Source organism: Heptranchias perlo, chromosome 42 (assembly GCF_035084215.1).
Source record: "Heptranchias perlo isolate sHepPer1 chromosome 42, sHepPer1.hap1, whole genome shotgun sequence".
NCBI classification, from domain to species: Eukaryota; Metazoa; Chordata; class Chondrichthyes; order Hexanchiformes; family Hexanchidae; genus Heptranchias; species Heptranchias perlo.
In genome coordinates, this window is record NC_090366.1 from 15,203,580 (window position 1) to 15,231,242 (window position 27,663).

General features: G+C 53.1%; 1 pseudogene; it reads right to left on the minus strand.

The window, feature by feature from the left end:
- Positions 1-15,760: 15,760 nt before the first annotated feature.
- LOC137306266 (retroviral integration site protein Fli-1 homolog) overlaps positions 15,761-27,663 on the minus strand; it is a 72,727-nt pseudogene continuing 60,824 nt past the window's right edge.

The window sequence follows — 27,663 nt, forward strand, 5'->3', positions numbered from 1 at the left end:
ACTGTCCCATCAAACACTCCCAGGGCAGGTACAGGGTTAGATACAGAGTAAAGCTCTCTCTACACTGTCCCATCAAACACTCCCAGGGCAGGTACAGGGTTAGATACAGAGTAAAGCTCCCTCTACACTGTCCCATCAAACACTCCCAGGGCAGGTACAGGGTTAGATACAGAGTAAAGCTCCCTCTACACTGTCCCATCAAACACTCCCAGGGCAGGTACAGGGTTAGATACAGAGTAAAGCTCCCTCTACACTGTCCCATCAAACACTCCCAGGGCAGGTACAGGGTTAGATACAGAGTAAAGCTCCCTCTACACTGTCCCATCAAACACTCCCAGGGCAGGTACAGGGTTAGATACAGAGTAAAGCTCCCTCTACACTCCCAGGGTTATCGTGCGGATCGCTTGCTGACGAGGCCTGGGCTGTCCTGTGACAGTGTGGGTGAGCATTCCCTCCATCCCTTGCCATGTTCTGGATTCGTTCCCAGATTTCACTTCTCGAATGAAAGTGACAGACGGTGTGGCTATTTTCATCCAGGTGGGAACGCCTTTATTTTAAACATTTAACACTCACTATAAGCAGGAAAGAAAAGCAGAGGGAAAGCCTGGCGGAGTTTGAACCATGTTTGTTGTTGGGAGCACCTCTCGGGAAGGAGCAGTCTGAACTTGCTGGGTGATACCCTGCTCTGCCCCCACATAAAGCTTGTTTGAAGTAAGGGGTTTGCCTGTGAAGGATTCACCTGCGTGTCAGCAAGACGTTTCTATGTTGGTTGTCATGGCGATAATCGGGGAGCGCCCTGTCATTGTTTGCCATCCCACATGTTGAAATAAATCCAGCCAGCACATGGACAGAAAGCATGAATTCACGCCTGGGAGCGAGCAAGGATTGCATCTGTGGGAGGAGGGAAGGAATTCCCTTGAAATGTGCTCAGAATGCTTTTATCCAGTATCCTGTTTAATACAAGGACTCTCACTGCAATCATCGCATGACTCAGTACAAGCAAACCACAATCCGTATCCCAGTGATAGTCGGTGTCTGTGGGACCCGTATCCCAGTGAGAGTCGGTGTGTGTGGGACCCGTACCCCAGTGAGAGACAGTGTGTGTGGGACCCGTACCCCAGTGAGAGTCGGTGTGTATGGGACCCGTACCCCAGTGAGAGTCGGTGTCTGTGGGACCCGTACCCCAGTGAGAGTCGGTGTGTGTGGGACCCGTACCCCAGTGAGAGTCGGTGTCTGTGGGACCCGTACCCCAGTGAGAGTCGGTGTGTGTGGGACCCGTACCCCAGTGAGAGTCGGTGTCTGTGGGACCCGTACCCCAGTGAGAGTCGGTGTGTGTGGGACCCGTACCCCAGTGAGAGTCGGTGTGTGTGGGACCCGTACCCCAGTGAGAGTCGGTGTCTGTGGGACCCGTACCCCAGTGAGAGTCGGTGTGTGTGGGACCCGTACCCCAGTGAGAGTCGGTGTCTGTGGGACCCGTACCCCAGTGAGAGACAGTGTGTGTGGGACCCGTACCCCAGTGAGAGTCGGTGTGTGTGGGACCCGTACCCCAGTGAGAGTCGGTGTGTGTGGGACCCGTACCCCAGTGAGAGTCGGTGTGTGTGGGACCCGTACCCCAGTGAGAGTCGGTGTGTGTGGGACCCGTACCCCAGTGAGAGTCGGTGTCTGTGGGACCCGTACCCCAGTGAGAGTCGGTGTCTGTGGGACCCGTACCCCAGTGAGAGTCGGTGTGTGTGGGACCCGTATCCCAGTCAGAGACAGTGTCTGTGGGACCCGTATCCCAGTGAGAGTCGGTGTCTGTGGGACCCGTACCCCAGTGAGAATCCGGGTACGGTAGCATGGTGGTTATGTTACTGGGCTAGTAATCCAGAGGCCTGGACTAAAATCCAGAGTCTGAGTTCAAATCCCGCCACGGCAGCTGGCGAATTTAAATTCAATTAATTAATTAAATTCACTTAATTAAATAAAAAAAAAATCTGGAATTAAAATACCAGTATCAGTAATGATGGCCATGGAACTACCGGATTGTCGTAAAAACCCATCTGGTTCACTAATGTCCTTTAGGGAAGGAAGCCTGCCGTCCTTACCCGGTCTGGCCTATATGTGACTCCAGACCCACAGCAATGTGGTTGATTCTTAATTGCCCTCTGAAATGGCCCAGCAAGCCACTCAGTTGTAAAATCTCACTACGAAAAGTCATAATAAGAATAAAACCGGACGGACCACCCGGCATCGGACCACTAGGCACCGGACACGACAACGGCAAAACAAGCCCAGTCGACCCTGCAAGGTCCTCCTTACTAACATCTGGGGACTTGTGCCAAAATTGGGAGAGCTGTCCCACAGACTAGTCAAGCAACAGCCTGACATAGCCATACTCACAGAATCATATCTTTCAGCCAACGTCCCAGACTCTTCCATCACTATCCCTGGGTATGTCCTGTCCCACCGGCAGGACAGACCCACCAGAGGTGGCGGTACAGTGATATACAGTCAGGAGGGAGTGGCCCTGGGAGTCCTCAACATTGACTCCGAACCCCATGAAATCTCATGGCATCAGGTCAAACATGGGCAAGGAAACCTCCTGCTGATTACCACCTACCGTCCTCCCTCAGCTGATGAATCAGTCCTCCTCCATGTTGAGCACCACTTGGAGGAAGCACTGAGGGTAGCAAGGGCACAAAATGTACTCTGGGTGGGGGACTTCAATGTCCATCACCAAGAGTGGCTCGGTAGCACCACTACTGACCGAGCTGGCCGAGTCCTGAAGGACACAGCTGCCAGACTGGGCCTGCGGCAGGTGGTGAGCGAACCAACACGAGGGAAAAACTTACTTGACCTCGTCCTCACCAATCTACCTGTCGCAAATGCATCTGTCCATGACAGTATTGGTAGGAGTGACCACCGCACAGTCCTCGTGGAGATGAAATCCCGTCTTTGCACTGAGGACACCATCCAACGTATTGTGTGGCACTACCATCGTGCTAAATGGGATAGATTCAGAACAGATCTAGCAGCTCAAAACTGGGCATCCATGAGGCGCTGTGGGCCATCAGCAGCAGCAGAATTGTATTCCAGCACAATCTGTAACCTCATGGCCCGGCATATTCCTCACTCTACCATTACCAACAAGCCAGGGGATCAACCCTGGTTCAATGAGGAGTGTAGAAGAGCATGCCAGGAGCAGCACCAGGCGTACCTAAAAATGAGGTGCCAACCTGGTGAAGCTACAAATCAGGACTACATGCATGCTAAACAGCGGAAGCAACATGCTATAGACAGAGCTAAGCGATTCCACAACCAACGGATCAGATCAAAGCTCTGCAGTCCTGCCACATCCAGTCGTGAATGGTGGTGGACAATTAAACAACTAACGGGAGGAGGAGGCTCTGCAAACATCCCCATTCTCAATGATGGCGGAGTCCAGCACGTGAGTGCAAAAGACAAGGCTGAAGCGTTTGCAACCATCTTCAGCCAGAAGTGCCGAGTGGATAATCCATCTCAGCCTCCTCCCGATATCCCCACCATCACGGAAGCCAGTCTTCGGCCAATTCGATTCACTCCACGTGATATCAAGAAACGGCTGAGTGCACTGGATACAGCAAAGGCTATGGGCCCCGATAACATCCCGGCTGTAGTGCTGAAGTCTTGTGCTCCAGAACTAGCTGCGCCTCTAGCCAAGCTGTTCCAGTACAGCTACAACACTGGCATCTACCCGACAATGTGGAAAATTGCCCAGGTATGTCCTGTCCACAAAAAGCAGGACAAATCCAATCCGGCCAATTACCGCCCCATCAGTCTACTCTCAATCATCAGCAAAGTGATGGAAGGTGTCGTCGACAGTGCTATCAAGCGGCACTTACTCACCAATAACCTGCTCACCGATGCTCAGTTTGGGTTCCGCCAGGACCACTCGGCTCCAGACCTCATTACAGCCTTGGTCCAAACATGGACAAAAGAGCTGAATTCCAGAGGTGAGGTGAGAGTGACTGCCCTTGACATCAAGGCAGCATTTGACCGAGTGTGGCACCAAGGAGCCCTAGTAAAATTGAAGTCCATGGGAATCAGGGGGAAAACTCTCCAGTGGCTGGAGTCATACCTAGCACAAAGGAAGATGGTAGTGGTTGTTGGAGGCTAATCATCTCAGCCCCAGGACATTGCTGCAGGAGTTCCTCAGGGCAGTGTCCTAGGCCCAACCATCTTCAGCTGCTTCATCAATGACCTTCCCTCCATCATAAGGTCAGAAATGGGGATGTTCGCTGATGACTGCACAGTGTTCAGTTCCATTCGCAACCCCTCAGATAATGAAACAGTCCGTGCCCGCATGCAGCAAGACCTGGACAACATCCAGGCTTGGGCTGATAAGTGACAAGTAACATTCGCACCAGATAAGTGCCAGGCAATGACCATCTCCAACAAGAGAGAGTCTAACCACCTCCTCTTGACATTCAACGGCATTACCATCGCCGAATCCCCCACCATCAACATCCTGGGGGTCACCATTGACCAGAAACTTAACTGGACCAGCCATATAAATACTGTGGCTACGAGAGCAAGTCAGAGGCTGGGTATTCTGCGGCGAGTGACTCACCTCCTGACTCCCCAAAGCCTTTCCACCATCTACAAGGCACAAGTCAGGAGTGTGATGGAATACTCTCCACTTGCCTGGATGAGTGCAGCTCCAACAACACTCAAGAAGCTCAACACCATCCAGGACAAAGCAGCCCGCTTGATTGGCACCCCATCCACCACCCTAAACATTCACTCCCTTCACCACCAGCGCACTGTGGCTGCAGTGTGCACCATCCACAGGATGCACTGCAGCAACTCGCCAAGGCTTCTTCGACAGCACCTCCCAAACCCGCAACCTCTACCACCTAGAAGGACAAGGGCAGCAGGCGCATGGGAACAACACGACCTGCACGTTCCCCTCCAAGTCACACACCATCCCGACTTGGAAATATATCGCCGTTCCTTCATTGTCGCTGGGTCAAAATCCTGGAACTCCCTTCCGAACAGCACTGTGGGAGAACCTTCACCTCACGGACTGCAGTGGTTCAAGAAGGCGGCTCACCACCACCTTCTCAAGGGCAATTAGGGATGGGCAATAAATGCCGGCCTTGCCAGCGACGCCCACATCCCGTGAACGAATTAAAAAAAAGTCGGTGTCTGTGGGACCCGTACCACAGTGAGAGTCGGTGTGTGTGGGACCCGTACCACAGTGAGAGTCGGTGTCTGTTGGACCCGTACCCCAGTGAGAGTCGGTGTGTGTGGGACCCGTACCCCAGTGAGAGTCGGTGTGTGTGGGACCCGTACCCCAGTGAGAGTCGGTGTGTGTGGGACCCGTACCCCAGTGAGAGTCGGTGTGTGTGGGACCCGTACCCCAGTGAGAGTCGGTGTCTGTGGGACCCGTACCCCAGTGAGAGTCAGTGTGTGTGGGACCCGTACCCCAGTGAGAGTCGGTGTGTGTGGGACCCGTACCCCAGTGAGAGTCCGTGTGTGTGGGACCCGTACCCCAGTGAGAGTCAGTGTGTGTGGGACCCGTACCCCAGTGAGAGTCGGTGTGTGTGGGACCCGTACCCCAGTGAGAGTCGGTGTGTGTGGGACCCGTACCCCAGTGAGAGTCGGTGTGTGTGGGACCCGTACCCCAGTGAGAGTCGGTGTGTGTGGGACCCGTACCCCAGTGAGAGTCGGTGTGTGTGGGACCCGTACCCCAGTGAGAGTCGGTGTGTGTGGGACCCGTACCCCAGTGAGAGTCGGTGTGTGTGGGACCCGTACCCCAGTGAGAGTCGGTGTGTGTGGGACCCGTACCCCAGTGAGAGTCGGTGTGTGTGGGACCCGTACCCCAGTGAGGGTCGGTGTTTGTGGGACCCGTATCCCAGTGACAGTCTTTGTCTGTGGGACCCGTACCCCAGTGAGAGACAGTGTCTGTGGGACCCGTATCCCAGTGAGAGTCGGTGTGTGTGGGACCCGTATCCCAGTCAGAGACAGTGTCTGTGGGACCCGTATCCCAGTGAGAGTCGGTGTCTGTGGGACCCGTACCCCAGTGAGAGTCAGTGTGTGTGGGACCCGTACCCCAGTGAGAGTCGGTGTGTGTGGGACCCGTACCCCAGTGAGAGTCGGTGTGTGGGGGACCCGTACCCCAGTGAGAGTCGGTGTCTGTGGGACCCGTATCCCAGTAAGAGTCTTTGTCTGTGGGACCCGTACCCCAGTGAGAGACAGTGTCTGTGGGACCCGTACCCCAGTGAGAGTCGGTGTGTGTGGGACCCGTACCCCAGTGAGAGTCGGTGTGTGTGGGACCCGTACCACAGTGAGAGTCAGTGTGTGTGGGACCCGTACCCCAGTGTGAGTCGGTGTGTGTGGGACCCGTACCCCAGTGAGAGTCGGTGTGTGTGTGACCCTTACCCCAGTGAGGGTCAGTGTGTGTGGGACCCGTCCCCCAGTGAGAGTCGGTGTGTGTGGGACCCGTACCCCAGTGAGAGTCGGTGTGTGTGGGACCCGTACCCCAGTGAGAGTCGGTGTCTGTGGGACCCGTACCCCAGTGAGAGTCGGTGTGTGTGTGACCCTTACCCCAGTGAGGGTCAGTGTGTGTGGGACCCGTCCCCCAGTGAGAGTCGGTGTGTGTGGGACCCGTACCCCAGTGAGAGTCGGTGTGTGTGGGACCCGTACCCCAGTGAGAGTCGGTGTCTGTGGGACCCGTACCCCAGTGAGAGTCGGTGTGTGTGGGACCCGTACCCCAGTGAGAGTCGGTGTCTGTGGGACCCGTACCCCAGTGAGAGTCCGTGTGTGTGGGACCCGTACCCCAGTGAGAGTCGGTGTGTGTGTGACCCTTACCCCAGTGAGGGTCAGTGTGTGTGGGACCCGTCCCCCAGTGAGAGTCGGTGTGTGTGGGACCTGTACCCCAGTGAGAGTCGCTGTGTGTGGGACCCGTACCCCAGTGAGAGTCGGTGTGTGTGGGACCCGTACCCCAGTGAGAGTCGGTGTCTGTGGGACCCGTACCCCAGTGAGGGTCGGTGTCTGTGGGACCCGTACCCCAGTGAGAGTCGGTGTCTGTGGGACCCGTACCCCAGTGAGAGTCGGTGTCTGTCGGACCCGTATCCCAGTCAGAGACAGTGTCTGTGGGACCCGTATCCCAGTGAGAGTCGGTGTCTGTGGGACCCGTACCACAGTGAGAGTCAGTGTGTGTGGGACCCGTAACCCAGTGTGAGTCGGTGTGTGTGGGACCCGTACCCCAGTGAGAGTCGGTGTCTGTGGGACCCGTACCCCAGTGAGAGTCGGTGTCTGTGGGACCCGTACCCCAGTGAGAGTCGGTGTCTGTGGGACCCGTAACCCAGTGAGAGTCGGTGTGTGTGGGACCCGTACCCCAGTGAGAGTCGGTGTGTGCGGGACCCGTACCCCAGTGAGAGTCGGTGTCTGTGGGACCCGTTCTCCAGTGAGAGTCGGTGTGTGTGGGACCCGTACCCCAGTGTGAGTCGGTGTCTGTGTGACCCGTACCCCAGTGAGAGTCGGTGTCTGTGGGACCCGTACCCCAGTGAGGGTCAGTGTGTGTGGGACCCGTACCCCAGTGAGAGTCGGTGTCTGTGGGACCCGTACTCCAGTGAGAGTCGGTGTGTGTGGGACCCGTACCCCAGTGAGAGTCGGTGTCTGTGTGACCCGTACCCCACTGAGAGTCGGTGTGTGTGGGACCCGTCCCCCAGTGAGAGTCGGTGTCTGTGGGACCCGTACCCCAGTGAGAGTCGGTGTGTGTGGGACCCGTACCCCAGTGAGAGTCGGTGTGTGTGGGACCCGTCCCCCAGTGAGAGTCGGTGTGTGTGGGACCCGTACCCCAGTGAGAGTCGGTGTCTGTGGGACCCGTACCCCAGTGAGAGTCGGTGTGTGTGGGACCCGTACCCCAGTGAGAGTCGGTGTGTGTGGGACCCGTACCCCAGTGAGAGTCAGTGTCTGTGGGACCCGTACCCCAGTGAGAGTCGGTGTGTGTGGGACCCGTACCCCAGTGAGAGTCGGTGTGTGTGGGACCCGTACCCCAGTGAGAGTCGGTGTCTGTGGGACCCGTACCCCAGTGAGAGTCGGTGTGTGTGTGACCCTTACCCCAGTGAGGGTCAGTGTGTGTGGGACCCGTCCCCCAGTGAGAGTCGGTGTGTGAGGGACCCGTACCCCAGTGAGAGTCGGTGTCTGTGGGACCCGTATCCCAGTAAGAGTCTTTGTCTGTGGGACCCGTACCCCAGTGAGAGACAGTGTCTGTGGGACCCGTATCCCAGTGAGAGTCGGTGTCTGTGGGACACGTACCCCAGTGAGAGACAGTGTCTGTGGGACCCGTACCCCAGTGAGAGTCGGTGTCTGTGGGACCCGTACCACAGTGAGAGTCAGTGTGTGTGGGACCCATACCCCAGTGTGAATCGGTGTGTGTGGGACCCGTACCCCAGTGAGAGTCGGTGTGTGTGTGACCCTTACCCCAGTGAGGGTCAGTGTGTGTGGGACCCGTCCCCCAGTGAGAGTCGGTGTGTGTGGGACCCGTACCCCAGTGAGAGTCGGTGTGTGTGGGACCCGTACCCCAGTGAGAGTCGGTGTCTGTGGGACCCGTACCCCAGTGAGAGTCGGTGTGTGTGTGACCCTTACCCCAGTGAGGGTCAGTGTGTGTGGGACCCGTCCCCCAGTGAGAGTCGGTGTGTGTGGGACCCGTACCCCAGTGAGAGTCGGTGTGTGTGGGACCCGTACCCCAGTGAGAGTCGGTGTCTGTGGGACCCGTACCCCAGTGAGAGTCGGTGTGTGTGGGACCCGTACCCCAGTGAGAGTCGGTGTCTGTGGGACCCGTACCCCAGTGAGAGTCCGTGTGTGTGGGACCCGTACCCCAGTGAGAGTCGGTGTGTGTGTGACCCTTACCCCAGTGAGGGTCAGTGTGTGTGGGACCCGTCCCCCAGTGAGAGTCGGTGTGTGTGGGACCTGTACCCCAGTGAGAGTCGCTGTGTGTGGGACCCGTACCCCAGTGAGAGTCGGTGTGTGTGGGACCCGTACCCCAGTGAGAGTCGGTGTCTGTGGGACCCGTACCCCAGTGAGGGTCGGTGTCTGTGGGACCCGTACCCCAGTGAGAGTCGGTGTCTGTGGGACCCGTACCCCAGTGAGAGTCGGTGTTTGTGGGACCCGTATCCCAGTGACAGTCTTTGTCTGTGGGACCCGTACCCCAGTGAGAGTCGGTGTCTGTGGGACCCGTACCACAGTGAGAGTCAGTGTGTGTGGGACCCGTAACCCAGTGTGAGTCGGTGTGTGTGGGACCCGTACCCCAGTGAGAGTCGGTGTCTGTGGGACCCGTACCCCAGTGAGAGTCGGTGTCTGTGGGACCCGTACCCCAGTGAGAGTCGGTGTCTGTGGGACCCGTAACCCAGTGAGAGTCGGTGTGTGTGGGACCCGTACCCCAGTGAGAGTCGGTGTGTGCGGGACCCGTACCCCAGTGAGAGTCGGTGTCTGTGGGACCCGTTCTCCAGTGAGAGTCGGTGTGTGTGGGACCCGTACCCCAGTGTGAGTCGGTGTCTGTGTGACCCATACCCCAGTGAGAGTCGGTGTCTGTGGGACCCGTACCCCAGTGAGGGTCAGTGTGTGTGGGACCCGTACCACAGTGAGAGTCGGTGTCTGTGGGACCCGTACTCCAGTGAGAGTCGGTGTGTGTGGGACCCGTACCCCAGTGAGAGTCGGTGTGTGTGTGACCCTTACCCCAGTGAGGGTCAGTGTGTGTGGGACCCGTCCCCCAGTGAGAGTCGGTGTGTGTGGGACCCGTACCCCAGTGAGAGTCGGTGTGTGTGGGACCCGTACCCCAGTGAGAGTCGGTGTCTGTGGGACCCGTACCCCAGTGAGAGTCGGTGTGTGTGTGACCCTTACCCCAGTGAGGGTCAGTGTGTGTGGGACCCGTCCCCCAGTGAGAGTCGGTGTGTGAGGGACCCGTACCCCAGTGAGAGTCGGTGTCTGTGGGACCCGTACCCCAGTGAGAGTCGGTGTGTGTGGGACCCGTACCCCAGTGAGAGTCGGTGTCTGTGGGACCCGTACCCCAGTGAGAGTCGGTGTGTGTGGGACCCGTACCCCAGTGAGAGTCAGTGTGTGTGGGACCCGTACCCCAGTGAGAGTCGGTGTGTGTGGGACCCGTACCCCAGTGAGAGTCGGTGTGTGTGGGACCCGTACCCCAGTGAGAGTCAGTGAGTGTGGGACCCGTACCCCAGTGAGAGTCGGTGTGTGTGGGACCCGTACCCCAGTGAGAGTCGGTGTGTGTGGGACCCGTACCCCAGTGAGAGTCGGTGTGTGTGGGGTGGCGATTGTCTCTGACCATACCGTCATTCTGGTTTCTGGAAATTTGCAGGGAATGCCCGAGTTTCCTCCCCGGATAGTTGAACTTTGACCCGTCTGGTGGAGTGGGTGTTGTGGGTTCATGTCCTGCTCCAGGACTTGGTGTGATGCGGGGATGAGACGACTGCCTTTCCCCGTCTGCCTATTCAGGTGGATTTTAAAGTTCACACGATATTCTTCAGAGAAGAGGCAGCCCTGCCAGTCCTGTCTGTGTGGTAAGTCTGGAGCTGGGAGAGAAAGCAGGTTGTCACGGTATTTCGAGTTGGTGAGTATTTAAGCCGGACGGTTTTCACTGTTCCCGGTGTTTCTGTGCACGTTCCTGGACCAGGAGGAGATCAGCAATCATGGGCTGTGGGGTGTCCGATGTGAAATGGCAACAGGAGAATTCCAGGAGCAGGAGATGCCCCTGGGGATCGGATTCTCGGTCTGCTCAGCTCTCAGACGGTGTGAAGAGGGTGGACAGAGTCAGAGATCCTTCACCCATCGAGAAACCCCCCGATTTACACCCCCCGATTTACACCCCCCGATTTACACCCTCCAATTTACATCCCCCGATTTACACCCCGATTTACACCCCCAAATTTACACCCCCGATTTGCACCCCGATTTACACCCTCCGATTTACACCCCCCCCCAATTTACAGCACCCCAATTTACACCCCCCAATTTCCACCCTCCGATTTACACCCCTGATTTACACCCCCCCAATTTACCCCCCACCGATTTACACCCTGATTTACACCCCCCCAATTTCCACCCTCCGATTTACACCCCCCGATTTACACCCCCCAATTTACACCCCCGATTTACACCCTCCGATTTACACCTCCCCAATTTACACCCCCCCCATTTACACCCGCCAATTTACACCCCCCAATTTACACCCCTCCGATTTACACCCCAATTTTCACCCCCCCAATTTACATCCCTCCGATTTACACCCCCAATTTTCACCCCCCAATTTACACCCCCCAATTTACACCCCTCTGATTTACACCCCCAATTTACACCCCCCAATTTAACCCCCCAATTTACACCCCCCAATTTAGCACCCCCCCGATTTACACCCCTCCGATTTACACCCCCGAATTACACCCCCCCAATTTACACTCCCCAATTTTCACCCCCCAATTTACACCCCCAATTTACAACCCCCCAATTTACACCCCCCCAATTTACATCCCTTCGATTCACACCTCCTTGATTTATATTCCCTGATTTATACCCTGCCGATTTACATCTCCAATTTGCACCCCCTGAATTACAACCCTGATTAATACCCTCTGATTTACTCCCCCTGATTTACACCCCCTGAATTACAACTCCCCAATTTACACCCTTCCCGATTTACACCCCGATTTATACCCCTGATTTACACCCTCCCCGATTTACACCCACTGATTTAAACCCCCCGATTTACACCCCCCCAATTTACACCCTCCGATTTACACCCCCCGATTTACAGCCCCAATTTACACCCCCGATTTACACCCTCCGATTTACACCTCCCCAATTTACACCCCCCCAATTTACACCCTCCAATTTACACCCCCCAATTTACACCCCTCCGATTTACACCCCAATTTTCACCCCCCCAATTTACACCCCTCCGATTTACACCCCCTGATTTACACCCTCCGATTTACACCCCCTGATTTACACCCTCTGATTTACACACCCTCCGATTTACACCCCCAATTTTCACCCCCCAATTTACACCCCCCAATTTACACTCCTCCGATTTACACCCCCAATTTACACCCCCCAATTTAACCCCCCAATTACCACCCCGATTTACACCCCTCCGATTTACACCCCCGATTTACACCCCCCAATTTACACTCCCAATTTTCACCCCCCAATTTACACCCCCAATTTACAACCCCCCAATTTACACCCCCCCCAATTTACACCCCCAATTTACATCCCCTCGATTCACACCTCCTTGATTTATATTCCCTGATTTATACCCGGCCGATTTACATCTCCAATTTGCACCCCCTTAATTACAACCCTGATTAATACCCTCTGATTTACTCCCCCTGATTTACACTCCCTGAATTACAACTCCCCAATTTACACCCTTCCCGATTTACACCCCGATTTATACCCCCTGATTTACACCCTCCCCGATTTACACCCACTGATTTATACCCCCTGATTTACACCCTCCCCGATTTACACCCCCTGATTTACACCCTCCGATTTACACCCCCTGATTTACACCCCCTGATTTTCACCCTCTGATTTACACCCTCCCCGATTTACACCCCCTGATTTACACTCTCTCTTTTACACCCTCTGATTTACACCCCCTGATTTACACCCTCTGATTTACACCCCATGATTTACACCCCCTGGTTTACACCCTCTGATTTACACCCCCTGGTTTACACCCTCCCCGATTTACACCCTCTGATTTACACCCCCTGATTTACACCCTCTGATTTACAACCCTGATTTGCACCCTCTGATTTGAACCCCTGATTTACACCCCCTGATTTACACCCCCTGATTTGAACCCCTGATTTACACCCCCTGATTTACACCCTCTGATTTACACCCTCTGATTTGCACCCCTGATTTACACCCTCTCTTTTACACCCTCTGATTTGCACCCTCTGATTTACACCCCTGATTTACACCCTCTGATTTGAACCCCTGATTTACACCCCCTGATTTACACCCTCTGATTTACACCCTCTGATTTACACCCTCTCTTTTACACCCTCTGATTTACACCCTCTGATTTACACACCCTCTTTTACACCCTCTGATTTACACGCCCTCTTTTACACCCCCTGATTTACACCCTCTGATTTACACCCTCTCTTTTACACCCTCTGATTTACACCCCCTGATTTACACCCTCCGATTTACACCCCCTGATTTACACCCTCTGATTTACACACCCTCTTTTGCACCCTCTGATTTACACCCTCTGATTTACACCCTCTCTTTTACACCCCCTGATTTACACCCTCTGATTTACACCCTCTCTTTTACACCCTCTGATTTACACCCCCTGATTTACACCCTCTGATTTACACACCCTCTTTTACACCCTCTGATTTGCACCCACTGATTTACACCCTCTGATTTACACCCTCTGATTTACACCCTCTCTTTTACACCCTCTGATTTACACCCCCTGATTTACACCCCCTGATTTGAACCCCTGATTTACACCCCCTGATTTACACCCTCTGATTTACACCCTCTGATTTGCACCCCTGATTTACACCCTCTCTTTTACACCCTCTGATTTGCACCCTCTGATTTACACCCCTGATTTACACCCTCTGATTTGAACCCCTGATTTACACCCCCTGATTTGAACCCCTGATTTACACCCCCTGATTTACACCCTCTGATTTACACCCTCTGATTTACACCCTCTCTTTTACACCCTCTGATTTACACCCTCTGATTTACACACCCTCTTTTACACCCTCTGATTTACACGCCCTCTTTTACACCCCCTGATTTACACCCTCTGATTTACACCCTCTCTTTTACACCCTCTGATTTACACCCCCTGATTTACACCCTCCGATTTACACCCCCTGATTTACACCCTCTGATTTACACACCCTCTTTTGCACCCTCTGATTTACACCCTCTGATTTACACCCTCTCTTTTACACCCCCTGATGTACACCCTCTGATTTACACCCTCTCTTTTACACCCTCTGATTTACACCCCCTGATTTACACCCTCTGATTTACACACCCTCTTTTACACCCTCTGATTTGCACCCACTGATTTACACCCTCTGATTTACACCCTCTGATTTACACTCTCTCTTTTACACCCTCTGATTTACACCCCCTGATTTACACCCTCTGATTTACACACCCTCTTTTACACCTTCTGATTTACACCCTCTCTTTTACACCCCCTGATTTACACCCTCTGATTTACACCCTCTCTTTTACACCCTCTGATTTACACCCCCTGATTTACACCCTCTGATTTACACCCTCTTTTACACCCTCTGATTTACACCCTCTCTTTTACACCCCCTGATTTACACCCCCTGATTTACACCCTCTCTTTTACACCCTCTGATTTACACCCTCTGATTTACACCCCTTGATTTACACCCTCTGATTTACACACCCTCTTTTACACCCTCTGATTCACACTTGCCCCATTAAGATGTTCAGAATTGTCTCTGATTTTAATTTCGACCATCACAGGCTGAGGTTTCATCAGAATTCGGAAGCAGGAAGTTCAAGAAATACTTTTCACACTGAGTTATTATAACAGGAGCGAGTGAGGCAGAGAGACGGAACTGGGTAAAGGGGACTGGGTAAAGGGGACTGGGTAAAGGGGACTGGGTAAAGGGGACTGGGTAAAGGGGACTGGGTAAAGGGGACTGGGAAAGGGGGACTGGGTAAAGGGGACTGGGTAAAGGGGATTGGGAAAGGGGGACTGGGTAAAGGGGATTGGGTAAAGGGGACTGGGTAAAGGGGATTGGGAAAGGGGGACTGGGTAAAGGGGACTGGGTAAAGGGGACTGGGTAAAGGGGACTGGGTAAAGGGGACTGGGTAAAGGGGACTGGGTAAAGGGGATTGGGAAAGGGGACTGGGTAAAGGGGACTGGGTAAAGGGGATTGGGTAAAGGGGACTGGGTAAAGGGGATTGGGAAAGGGGGACTGGGTAAAGGGGATTGGGTAAAGGGGATTGGGTAAAGGGGATTGGGTAAAGGGGACTGGGTAAAGGGGATTGGGTAAAGGGGACTGGGTAAAGGGGACTGGGTAAAGGGGACTGGGTAAAGGGGGACTGGGTAAAGGGGACTGGGTAAAGGGGACTGGGTAAAGGGGACTGGGTAAAGGGGACTTGGAAAGGGGATTGGGAAAGGGGACTGGGTAAAGGGAACTGGGTAAAGGGGATTGGGTAAAGGGAACTGGGTAAAGGGGATTGGGTAAAGGGGACTGGGTAAAGGGGACTGGGTAAAGGGGATTGGGTAAAGGGGACTGGGTAAAGGGGACTGGGTAAAGGGGACTGGGTAAAGGGGATTGGGTAAAGGGGACTGGGTAAAGGGGACTGGGTAAAGGGGACTGGGTAAAGGGGATTGGGTAAAGGGGACTGGGAAAGGGGGACTGGGTAAAGGGGATTGGGTAAAGGGGATTGGGTAAAGGGGATTGGGTAAATGGGACTGGGTAAAGGGGACTGGGTAAAGGGGACTGGGTAAAGGGGATTGGGTAAAGGGGACTGGGTAAAGGGGATTGGGTAAAGGGGACTGGGTAAAGGGGACTGGGTAAAGGGGACTGGGTAAAGGGGACTGGGTAAAGGGGACTGGGTAAAGGGGACTGGGTAAAGGGGACTGGGTAAATGGGACTGGGTACAGATTAGAAGGGAGATTATAGAAGGAAATGTTGTCAGGAAGATGATGTTTTCTGGGAAACTGGAGAACACAACACCTGGGCTCCTCTATATGTCTCTTTATTTAGTTTATTACATAAAAGATAAAATAGATAAAAGACGACACTAAAAGGTGCCCAGTGGGGGTTTTAAGGTGGTCTCTCTGAATATTTGCCCAGCTGTTACCAAACCTACAATCCCAATGAGGTAACCTGCACTCCGCTGCACCATTACTGTCTGTGAGAATGGTGCAGGACTTGCTGGTGTTCTCACTTCCCTCCCCCTTAAAAGATTCCAGTTTGGCAAACATCTTTTCCACACTGTTGCCCCTTTAAAAGGTGGGGACCGCCGGTAAGGATGCAGTGTGCGATATCTTTCTCAGAAGGCTCACCGTGCCTGGTCAGAGGGTTTGACCACAATGTCCAGGTGTTGAGAGGACCCGAGGAGCAGATATATCCCTGTCTTTGTATTGCCCCGGGGAGGGGGGGGATCATTGAAAGAATCTGATTTTTGGGGGTGAACGAACCGTTAATAACTGGATACATCGCTGAGCCGACACCACAATGGATGACTATGAATTTGCAAAGCTGAGCAAAATGCAAGTCAAGTTACAGCAATCCTAAATTAATATTAATTAACACGAAATGGAACTATACAGTGAAAACAATTATATATAAAATTGTTTGCAGATTCCGAAATAGTTTTGCTACAACAGATATTGAGTTTGAAAAACAAAAGGAAATGATTTTTGGTCCAAGTAGTCTTTGGGAGGAAGTGAATCAAAATCATCGAAAAGTTCTCCCCATCTCCACATCTCTGGCCTGGTGTTTGCTGCCCTCATTGGGTGTATTTGGAAGAATTATTTGTAAGACAGCCATTTACAGTTCAAAGCAAAAAAATATATAAAATAAAATCATAAGTTGCCCAGGAGTGCAGAGATCCAGTTGGGAAAGCCAATCTTTCGGTGCCTCCTTCACCTTTGAGTGGCATTTATAGCAGCGAGATCATTTCCCGTTATATAGATAATTTCAAGGACCACTTCTCATCTTCCTGGGGGGCCAACTTCAACCATCTTATGGAAAGGAGGAGTCAGTGATGGTGAGTCCCTGGCCCCGTGTTTGAGGGATGCCTTCAGTAGTAGGAGCCCAGATGAGAGGGTACGTGTGTGCCTGGGTGGCGAGGGACACTGGGACTAGGGTACATGGTCCCTGGCGCTGAGCTCCAATAGGTATTCGCAGCTCCAAAGAAACTCCCCGAAGACACGGGCATGGGTGAAGGGTGAGTGGGCACAAAGTTCATCTTCTGCTGGTGCGTATGATAAGTTGGCATGTAGGGTATATCTGCCTGATACTTGTAGATGGGGGACTCGGGTGGGTGAGGCTGGTGAGCCTGTGCAATCCCCTGGAAGTCAAACTTGTAGGCGTAACGTTTCCCGTGGACCTTGGTCATAATGTTCTTGTCGTAATAGTAACGCAGTGCGCGGCTCAGCTTGTCGTAGTTCATGTTGGGTTTGCTCTTCCGCTCTCCCCATCTCCTCGCCACTTCATCCGGGTCAGTCATCTTGAACTCCCCATTGGTCCCTTCCCAGGTGATGCAGATGGAATTGGAACTATCTGAGAGAAGCTCCAGCAGGAATTGCCACAGTTGGATCTGCCCACTTCCTGCAAACAAGACCAGATCCAACAGTGAGAACCCAGCAGATCCTGGAGCAAGACCAGATCCAACAGTGAGAACCCAGCAGATCCTGGAGCGAGTCCAGATCCAACAATGGGAACCCAACAGATCCTGGAGCAAGACCAGATCCAACAGTGGGAACCCAGCAGATCCTGGAGCAAGACCAGATCCAACAGTGGGAACCCAGCAGATCCTGGAGCAAGACCAGATCCAACAGTGGGAACCCAGCAGATCCTGGAGCAAGACCAGATCCAACAGTGGGAACCCAGCAGATCCTGGAGCAAGACCAGATCCAACAGTGGGAACCCAGCAGATCCTGGAGCAAGACCAGATCCAACAGTGGGAACCCAGCAGATCCTGGAGCAAGACCAGATCCAACAGTGAGAACCCAGCAGATCCTGGAGCAAGACCAGATCCAACAGTGGGAACCCAGCAGATCCTGGAGCGAGACCAGATCCAACAGTGGGAACCCAGCAGATCTTGGAGCGAGACCAGATCCAACAGTGGGAACCCAGCAGATCCTGGAGCACGAGAAGGCGTCAATCACAAACATCAGCACAACATTGAACCTTAAACAGCCCCTGTACACTCTCCCCCATCACGGACTCTCCCCCCCATTTAATCTCCTCCCACAGCCCCTGTACACTCTCCCCCATCACGGACTCTCCCCACCATTTAATCTCCTCCCACACCCCCTGTACACTCTCCCCCATCACGGACTCTCCCCACCATTTAATCTCCTCCCACAGCCCCTGTACACTCTCCCCCATCACGGACTCTCCCCCCCATTTAATCTCCTCCCACAGCCCCTGTACACTCTCCCCCATCACGGACTCTACCCACCATTTAATCTCCTCCCACACTGATTTTAATGAGGCTCAGTGCTGAACGCTTATAGGAACATAGGAATTGCTGGACGATAAAAGACTATTGTCTCTCGAGGTCCCCTTCTACCATCCTGGTAGTCACATGAAACCATAATTACGGAGCTATTGACTAATCTGTCTTGAGGCCCTCTCGGAACTCACGGGCTGCAGAGGTGAAATTGCCACAAGGTTTTCAAAAAAAACAATGTTGGACTCGCTACTGCCCAGGAGGCCATAAACCAGGAGAGCAGTCGGTCGATAATCTCCCCCATTGTTTCTTTGCAATGCTGCTGGTTAATTCCATACGTACAGCAAGCAGGCAATATTCTTTTAATGAGTTGAGTTCGATCAGTCTTTGGGGTAAAGATTATCTGCATCCAGATATTGATTGGGGCCGTGACACTTTTTCCACTGCCTCTCTCTGTCCTTTCAGGTGTTTTTGGATGTATGGACCTTTGTGCTCATTGAAGTGACATAATAATTGGAAATCAGGAAATGACAGACTTACTAAATAATTACTTTGTATGGGTCTTAGGAACATAGGAACAGGAGTAGGCCATTCAGCCCCTCGTGCCTGCTCCGCCATTTGATAAGATCATGGCTGATCTGTGATCTAACTCCATATACCTGCCTTTGGCCCATATCCCTTAATACCTTTGGTTGCCAAAAAGCTATCTATCTCAGATTTAAATTTAGCAATTGAGCTAGTATCAATTGCCGTTTGCGGAAGAGAGTTCCAAACTTCTACCACCCTTTGTGTGTAGAAATGTTTTCTAATCTCACTCCTGAAAGGTCTGGCTCTAATTTTTAGACTGTGCCCCCTACTCCTAAAATCCCCAACCAGCGGAAATAGTTTCTCTCTATCCACCCTATCCGTTCCCCTTAATATCTTATAAACTTCGATCAGATCACCCCTTAACCTTCGAAACTCTAGAGAATACAACCCCAATTTGTGTAATCTCTCCTCGTAACTTAACCCTTGAAGTCCAGGTATCATTCTAGTAAACCTACGCTGCACTCCCTCCAAGGCCAATATGTCCTTCCGAAGGTGCGGTGCCCAGAACTGCTCACAGTACTCCAGGTGCGGTCTAACCAGGGTTTTGTATAGCTGTAGCATAACTTCTGCCCCCTTGTACTCCAGTCCTCTGGATATAAAGGCCAGCATTCCATTTGCCTTCTTGATTATTTTCTGCACCTGTTCATGACACTTCAATGATCTATTTACCTGAACCCCTAAGTCCCTTTGGACATCCACTGTTTTTAACTTTTTACCATTTAGTAAGTACCCGTACCTCTTTAGTTGTCCATGGCTGTTTTTTTTGGCAAGTAGAGTTCTTGCCCCTCAGGGGTATAAACCGATTCTGTATCACGTTAAATGTTTCTTTAAACATTTCCCACTGATCATCAGTCGTTTTACCCATTAACAGATTTGCCCAGTTTACTGTGGACAGTCTCTGTCTCATCCCATTGAAGTCGGCCTTGTCCAAGTCTAGAATCTTAGCAGCTGATTCACTTTTTTCCCTTTCAAACACTACATTGAACTCGATCATGTTATGATCGCTATTGGATAGATGTTCACGCACAGTCAAGCCGTTAACTAAATCTGGTTCATTACTCATTACTAAATCTAGTATGGCTTGCCCCCTTGTTGCCTCTAGGACATACTGCTGTAGAAAACTATCCCGGACACACTCAAGAAATTCACTACCTTTCTGACAGTAGAGGATGAGGATGAAGTACCACAGATGGAGAAAACAGAAAATAAATCAAGGGGAGGAATTTACTAGATTCAATGTAAGTTAAATAAAGGTGATGGAGAAGCTAATATTATCAAAGATACAGGAATCTCCAGGGCCTGGTGCTTTCCAGCCCAGGCTATTAAAATTAGGTGAGGAAATTGTTGATGTGTTAGTCATGGTCCTTCCAAAACTCCCTCAATTCAGGGATTGTCCCCTTGGAATGGAAAATTGCTAATGTCACTCCAGTATTCAAGAAGTTGGGAGAGAGGCAGAATAAACTCGAGGGCACAACTCTAAAAGGGTTGCAGGAACAGAGAGATCTGGGGGTATATGTGCACAAATCATTGAAGGTGGCAGGGCAGGTTGAGAAAGTGGTTGAAAAAGTATACAGGATCCTGGGCTTTATAAATAGAGGCATAGAGTACAAAAGCAAGGAAGTCATGATGAACCTTTATAAAACACTGGTTCGATCACAACTGGAGTATTATTTCCAGTTCTGGGCACCGCACTTTAGGAAGGATGTGAAGGCCTTAGAGAGGGTGCAGAAAAGATTTACCAGAATGATTCCAGGGATGAGGGACTTCAGTTACGTGGATAGACTGGAGAAGCTGGGGTTGTTCTCCTTGGAACAGAGAAGGTTGTGAGGAGATTTGATCAAAGTATTCAAAATCATGAAGGGTCTCGACAGAGTAGATAGAGAGAAACTGTTCCCATTGGCGGAAAGGTCAAGAACCAGAGGACACAGATTTAATGTGATTGGCAAAAGAACCAAAGGTGACATGAGGAAAAACTTTTTTACACAGCGAGTGGTTAGGATTTGGAATGCACTGCCCGAGGGGATGGTGGAGGCAGATTCAATCATGAACTTCAAAAGGGAACTGGATAAGTACTTGAAAGGAAAATATTTGCAGGGCTACAGGGAAAGGGGCGGGGGAGTGGGACTAGCTGGATTGCTCTTGCAGAGAGCCGGCACGGACTCGATGGGCAGAATGGCCTCCTTCCGTGCTGTAACCTTTCTATGATTCTATAAACTAGGAAATTATAGGCCTATTAATCTAATAGGCCTATAGTTGTGAGGAAGTTATTAGAATCTATAAGATATTAAGGGGAACGGATAGGATGGATAGAGAGAAACTATTTCCGCTGGTTGGGGATTCTAGGAGTAGGGGGCACAGTCTAAAAATTAGAGCCAGACCTTTCAGGAGTGAAATTAGAAAACATTTCTACACACAAAGGGTGGTAGAAGTTTGGAACTCTCTTCCGCAAACGGCAATTGATACCAGCTCAATTGCTAAATTTAAATCTGAGATAGATAGCTTTTTGGCAACCAAAGGTATTAAGGGATATGGGCCAAAGGCAGGTATATGGAGTTAGATCACAGATCAGCCATGATCTTATCAAATGGCGGAGCAGGCACGAGGGGCTGAATGGCCTCCTCCTGTCCTGTATTCCTATGTTCCTATATTCCTAGAATCTATTATTAGGGACAGAGTGACTGAGCATTTGAACAAATATGAGCTCATCAGAGAGAGCCAGCGTGGATTTGTAAAGGGTAAATCAAGTCTAACGAACCTAGAGGAATTTTTTGAGGCAGTAACTAACGTGGTGGATAAGGGAGTGTCTATGGATGTTATTTATATGGATTTCCAGAAGGCATTCGATAGGGTTCCACATAAGTAACTGTTAACAAAAATGACAGTGCATGGAATTGGAGGCAACTTAATGGCTTGGACAGGGAATTGGTTGGGAGGTAGGAGACAGAGAGTAGGGTTAGAACCATAGAACCATTGAACCATAGAAAAGATACAGCTCAGAAGGGGGTCATTCGGCCCATCGTGTCCGCACCGGCTCGAAGAACAATCAGGTGCCCATTCTAATCCCACCTTCCAGCACCCTGTCCATAGCCCTGCAGCTTACAGCACTTTAGGTGCAGGTCCAGGTTAATGGGTATGAACTCAAATTGGCAGGATGTGACTAGTGGTGTCCCCCAGGGATCTGTACTGGGGCCTCAGCTTTTCACTATATTTATAAATGACTTGGATGAAGAATAGAGAGACGTGTATCTCAGTTTGCTGATGACACTAAGTTAGGAGGCACAGTGTAGACGGGAGCAGAACGTTGCAAAGGGAGATTGAGAGATTCAGTGAGTGGGTAAACTGGGGCAGATGGAGATCAATGTGGGGAAGTGTGAGGTCATCCACTTTGGACCTAAGAAAGAGATCAGAGTATTTTCTAAATGGTGAGAAGCTCGGAACTGTGGAGGAGCAGAGAGATTTAGGGGTCCACGTACAGAAATCACTAAAAGCTAGCGGACAGGTACAAAAAATAATTTTAAAGGTAATGGAATCTTAGCCTTTAGCTCATGGGGCTGGAATACAAAGGGTGGAAGTTATGTTCCAGCTGTACAGATCTCTGGTCAGACCCCATCTGGAGAGACTGCGTTCAGTTCTGGGCACCGCACCTCAGGAAGGATAGATTGGCCTTGGAGGGGGCGCAGCGCAGATTCACCAGAATGATACCGGGGTTAAAAGGGTTAAATTACGAGGACAGGTTGCACAGACTGGGCTTGTATTCCCTCGAGTGTAGAAGATTAAGGGGTGATCTAATCGAGGGGTTTAAGATGATTAAAGGATTCGATAGGGTCGATAGAGAGAAACTATTTCCTCTGGTGGGGGGAGTCCAGAACAAGGGGGCATAACATTAAAATTAGAGCCAGGCCGTTCAGGGGTGATGTCAGGAAGCACTTCCTCACACAAAGGGGAGTGGGAATCTGGAACTCTCTCCCCCAAAAAGCTGTTGAGGCTGGGGGTCAATTGGAAATTTCAAAATGGAGATTGATGGATTTTTGTTGGGTGAGGGGATTAAGGGTTACAGAACCAAGGCGGGTAAATGGGGTTAAGATCTAATTGAATGGCGGAACAGGTTCAAGGGGCTGAATGGCCTCCTCCTGTTCGTATGATCCTACCTTCCTATGTCCTGTGTCCCTACGTTCTATGTTCCTATGATCCTCTGTTCCTATATCTTTATGTTCCTATGTCCCATGTTCCTATGTCCTATGTCGATATGTTCCTATGATCCTATGTCGATATGTTCCTATGTCGATATGTTCCTATGATCCTATGTTTCTATGTTCCTATGTCCTATGTCCATGTTCTACGAATCAGTGCTGCAAAATGGAATGTTTTCTCAATCCACCCCCTCCTACACCAATTTAGGCTCTTCCAATCCACCCCCTCCTACACTAATGTGGACTCTCCCAATCCACCCCCTCCTACACCAATGCGGACTCTCCCAATTCCACCTCTCCTACACCAATGTGGACTCTCCCAATCCACCCCCTCCTACACCAATGTGCACTCTCCCAATCCACCCCCTCCTACACCAATGTGGACTCTCCCAATCCAACTCTCCTCCACCAATGTGCACTCTCCCAATCCACCCCCTCCTACACCAATGTGGACTCTCCCAATCCACCCCCTCCTACACCAATGTGGACTCTCCCAATCCACCCCCTCCTATACCAATGTGGACTCTCCCAATCCACCCCCCTCCTACACCAATGTGGACTCTCCCAATCCACCCCCTCCTACACCAATGTGGACTCTCCCAATCCACCCACTCCTCCACCAATGTGGACTCTCCCAATCCACCCCCCTCCTACACCAATATGGGCTCTCCCAATCCACCCCCTCCTACACCAATGTGGACTCTCCCAATCCACCCCCTCCTATACCAATGTGGACTCTCCCAATCCACCCCCTCCTACACCAATATGGGCTCTCCCAATCCACCCCCTCCTACACCAATGTGGACTCTCCCAATCCACCCCTCCTACACCAATCTGCACTCTCCCAATCCACCCCCTCCTACACCAATGTGGACTCTCCCAATCCACCCCCTCCTACACCAATGTGGACTCTCCCAATCCACCTCTCCTCCACCAATGTGGACTCTCCCAATCCACCCACTCCTCCACCAATGTGGACTCTCCCAATCCACCCCCCTCCTACACCAATGTGGACTCTCCCAATCCACCCCCTCCTACACCAATGTGGACTCTCCCAATCCACCCACTCCTCCACCAATGTGGACTCTCCCAATCCACCCCCCTCCTACACCAATATGGGCTCTCCCAATCCACCCCCTCCTACACCAATCTGCACTCTCCCAATCCACCCCCTCCTACACCAATGTGGACTCTCCCAATCCACCCCCTCCTACACCAATGTGGACTCTCCCAATCCACCTCTCCTCCACCAATGTGGACTCTCCCAATCCACCCACTCCTCCACCAATGTGGACTCTCCAAATCCACCCCCTCCTACACCAATGTGGACTCTCCCAATCCACCCCCTCCTTCACCAATGTGGACTCTCCCAATCCACCCCCTCCTACACTAATGTGGACTCTCCCAATCCACCTCTCCTCCACCAATGTGGACTCTCCCAATCCACCCACTCCTCCACCAATGTGGACTCTCCCAATCCAACCCTCCTACACCAATGTGGACTCTTCCAATCCACCCCCTTCTACACCAACGTGGGCTCTCCCAATCCACCCCTTCCTACACCAATGTGGGCTCTCCCAATTCCACCCCCTCCTCCACCAATGTGGACTCTCCCAATCCACCCCCTCCTACACCAACGTGGGCTCTCCCAATTCCACCCCCTCCTACACCAACGTGGGCTCTCCCAATTCCACCCCCTCCTACACCAACGTGGGCTCTCCCAATTCCACCCCCTCCTACACCAACGTGGGCTCTCCCAATTCCACCCCCTCCTACACCAATGTGGACCCTCCCAATTCCACCCCCTCCTACACCAACGTGGCTCTCCCAATTCCACCCCCTCCTACACCAGCGTGGGCTCTCCCAATCCACCCCCCTCCTACACCAACGTGGGCTCTCCCAATCCACCCCCCCCCTACACCAACGTGGACTCTCCCAATTGCACCCCCTCCTACACCAATGTGGGCTCTCCCAATCCACCCCCCTCCTACACCAGCGTGGGCTCTCCCAATTGCACCCCCTCCTACACCAACGTGGGCTCTCCCAATTCCACCCCCTCCTACACCAACGTGGGCTCTCCCAATTCCACCCCCTCCTACACCAATGTGGGCTCTCCCAATTCCACCCCCTCCTACACCAATGTGGGCTCTCCCAATCCACCCCCCTCCTACACCAACGTGGACTCTCCCAATTGCACCCCCTCCTACACCAACGTGGACTCTCCCAATTGCACCCCCTCCTACACCAGCGTGGGCTCTCCCAATTCCACCCCCTCCTACACCAGCGTGGGCTCTCCCAATTGCCCACACCAGGTACCCTGCGGCCTCTTTGATGCCACTGCCCCTCCAGGTGCCCATTGGCCTTGGGTTAGTGTCCATGGAGGTGGCTGGAGACTGTCCCGGAACCGAGCAGCGGTGGGGACAGGGTGTGTGAGTGCGTTTCCCCGCGAGGCGCCCGTTGTCGGAGGGAATGCCCATGTTCTGCCGGATCTCTACCCACCTGGATTTGCCAAGCGGCTAGTCGTGGGTCCCAGAACCTGATACGGATCTGTCAGTGAGAGATCATGTCAGACAATTGTTAACAGTGGCCACAGAGCCCAGCGAGATAGTAAAGCAGAGTAGCAGTGATGGCATGGTACCTGGGTGGAGGCGAGGCTGATCGCTGGACCGGCTTGGAGTCTGAGGCTGAGGGGGGGAGCCTGTGAGGTAACAGAGCAATGAATGAAGCCACAAGTCAACAGGGAAAGAAAGGGAGGAATCAATCTTCTATCCCAGATACATTCAAAGGGGCAGACGCTTAATAAACACAACATGGCCCCACATCATTCGCTCGATTTATGGGGAGAGATGGAACAACAGTTTATATTTGAACAGCACCTCGAAGTTAAGAAAACGACCCAAGGCCCTTCACTGAAGCGTAAATCAGGCAATAATTAGACGTTGAGACACATGAGGAGATATTAGGACAGGTGACCAAAAGCTTGGTCAAAGAGGGAGGTTTTAAGGAGCGTCTTAAAGGAGGAGAGAGAGGCGGAGAGGTTTAGGGAGGGAATTCCAGAGCTCAGGGCCCAGGCAGCTGAAGGCACGGCCGCCAATGGTGGAGCGATGGGAATCGGGGGATGGACAAGAGGCCAGAACTGGAGGAGCGCAGAGATCTCGGAGGGTTGTAGGGCTGGAGGAGGTTACAGAGACAAAGAAGGAGGCGAGGCCATGGAGGGATTGGAACACGAGGATGAGAATTTTAAATTCGAGGCGTTCCTGGACCGGGAGCCAGTGTAGGTCAGCGAGCACAGGGGGTGATGGGTGAACGGGACTTGGTGTGAGTTAGGATACGGGGGCAGAGTTTTGGATGAGCTCGAGTTTACGGAGGGTGGAAGATGGGAGGCCGGCCAGGAGAGCATTGGAATAGTCGAGTCTGGAGATGACAAAGGCCTGGGTGAGGGTTTCAGTGGCAGATGAGCTGAGGCGGGGGCGGAGACGGGCGATGTTACGGAGGTGGAAGTAGGCGGTCTTGGTGATGGAGAAGATCTGGGGGTTAGGGTGGCCGGGGAGAGGGATGGGGTCGGTGGCCGGGGAGAGGGATGGGGTCGGTGGACGGGGAGAGGGATGGAGTCGGTGGCCGGGGAGAGGGATGGAGTCGGTGGACGGGGAGAGGGATGGAGTCGGTGGCCGGGGAGAGGGATGGAGTCGGTGGCCGGGGAGAGGGATGGAGTCGGTGGACGGGGAGAGGGATGGAGTCGGTGGCCGGGGAGAGGGATGGAGTCGGTGGCCGGGGGGAGGGATGGGGTCGGTGGACGGGGAGAGGGACGGAGTCGGTGGCCGGGGAGAGGGATGGAGTCGGTGGCCGGGGAGAGGGATGGAGTCGGTGGCCGGGGAGAGGGATGGAGTCGGTGGACGGGGAGAGGGATGGAGTCGGTGGCCGGGGAGAGGGATGGAGTCGGTGGCCGGGGAGAGGGATGGAGTCGGTGGCCGGGGAGAGGGATGGGGTCGGTGGCCGGGGAGAGGGATGGGGTCGGTGGACGGGGAGAGGGATGGGGTCGGTGGCCGGGGAGAGGGATGGAGTCGGTGGCCGGGGAGAGGGATGGGGTCGGTGGCCGGGGAGAGGGATGGGGTCGGTGGACGGGGAGAGGGATGGGGTCGGTGGCCGGGGAGAGGGATGGAGTCGGTGGCCGGGGAGAGGGATGGGGTCGGTGGCCGGGGAGAGGGATGGGGTCGGTGGCCGGGGAGAGGGATGGAGTCGGTGGCCGGGGAGAGGGATGGAGTCGGTGGCCGGGGAGAGGGATGGAGTCGGTGGACGGGGAACGGAGTTTGTGGCGGGGACCAGAAGACAATGTCTTCGGTCTTTCCAATATTTAACTGGAGGACATTTCTGTGCGTCCAATACTGGACGTTGGACAAGCAGTGCGACAAATCATAGGTAGTGGAGGGGTCGAGAGAGGTGGTTGTCAGTGTACATGTGGAACCTGACGTTGTGTTTTCGGATGATGTCACCGAGGGGCAGCGTGTAGATGAGAAATAGGAGGGGTCAACGATAGATCCTCGGGGGATTCCAGGGGTAACTCTCCCTCTCCCCCCCTCCCCACCCTGTCCCCACTCTCCCTCTCCCCCCCTCCCCACCCTGTCCCCACTCTCCCTCTCCCCCCTCCCCACCCTGTCCCCACTCTCCCTCTCCCCCCTCCCCA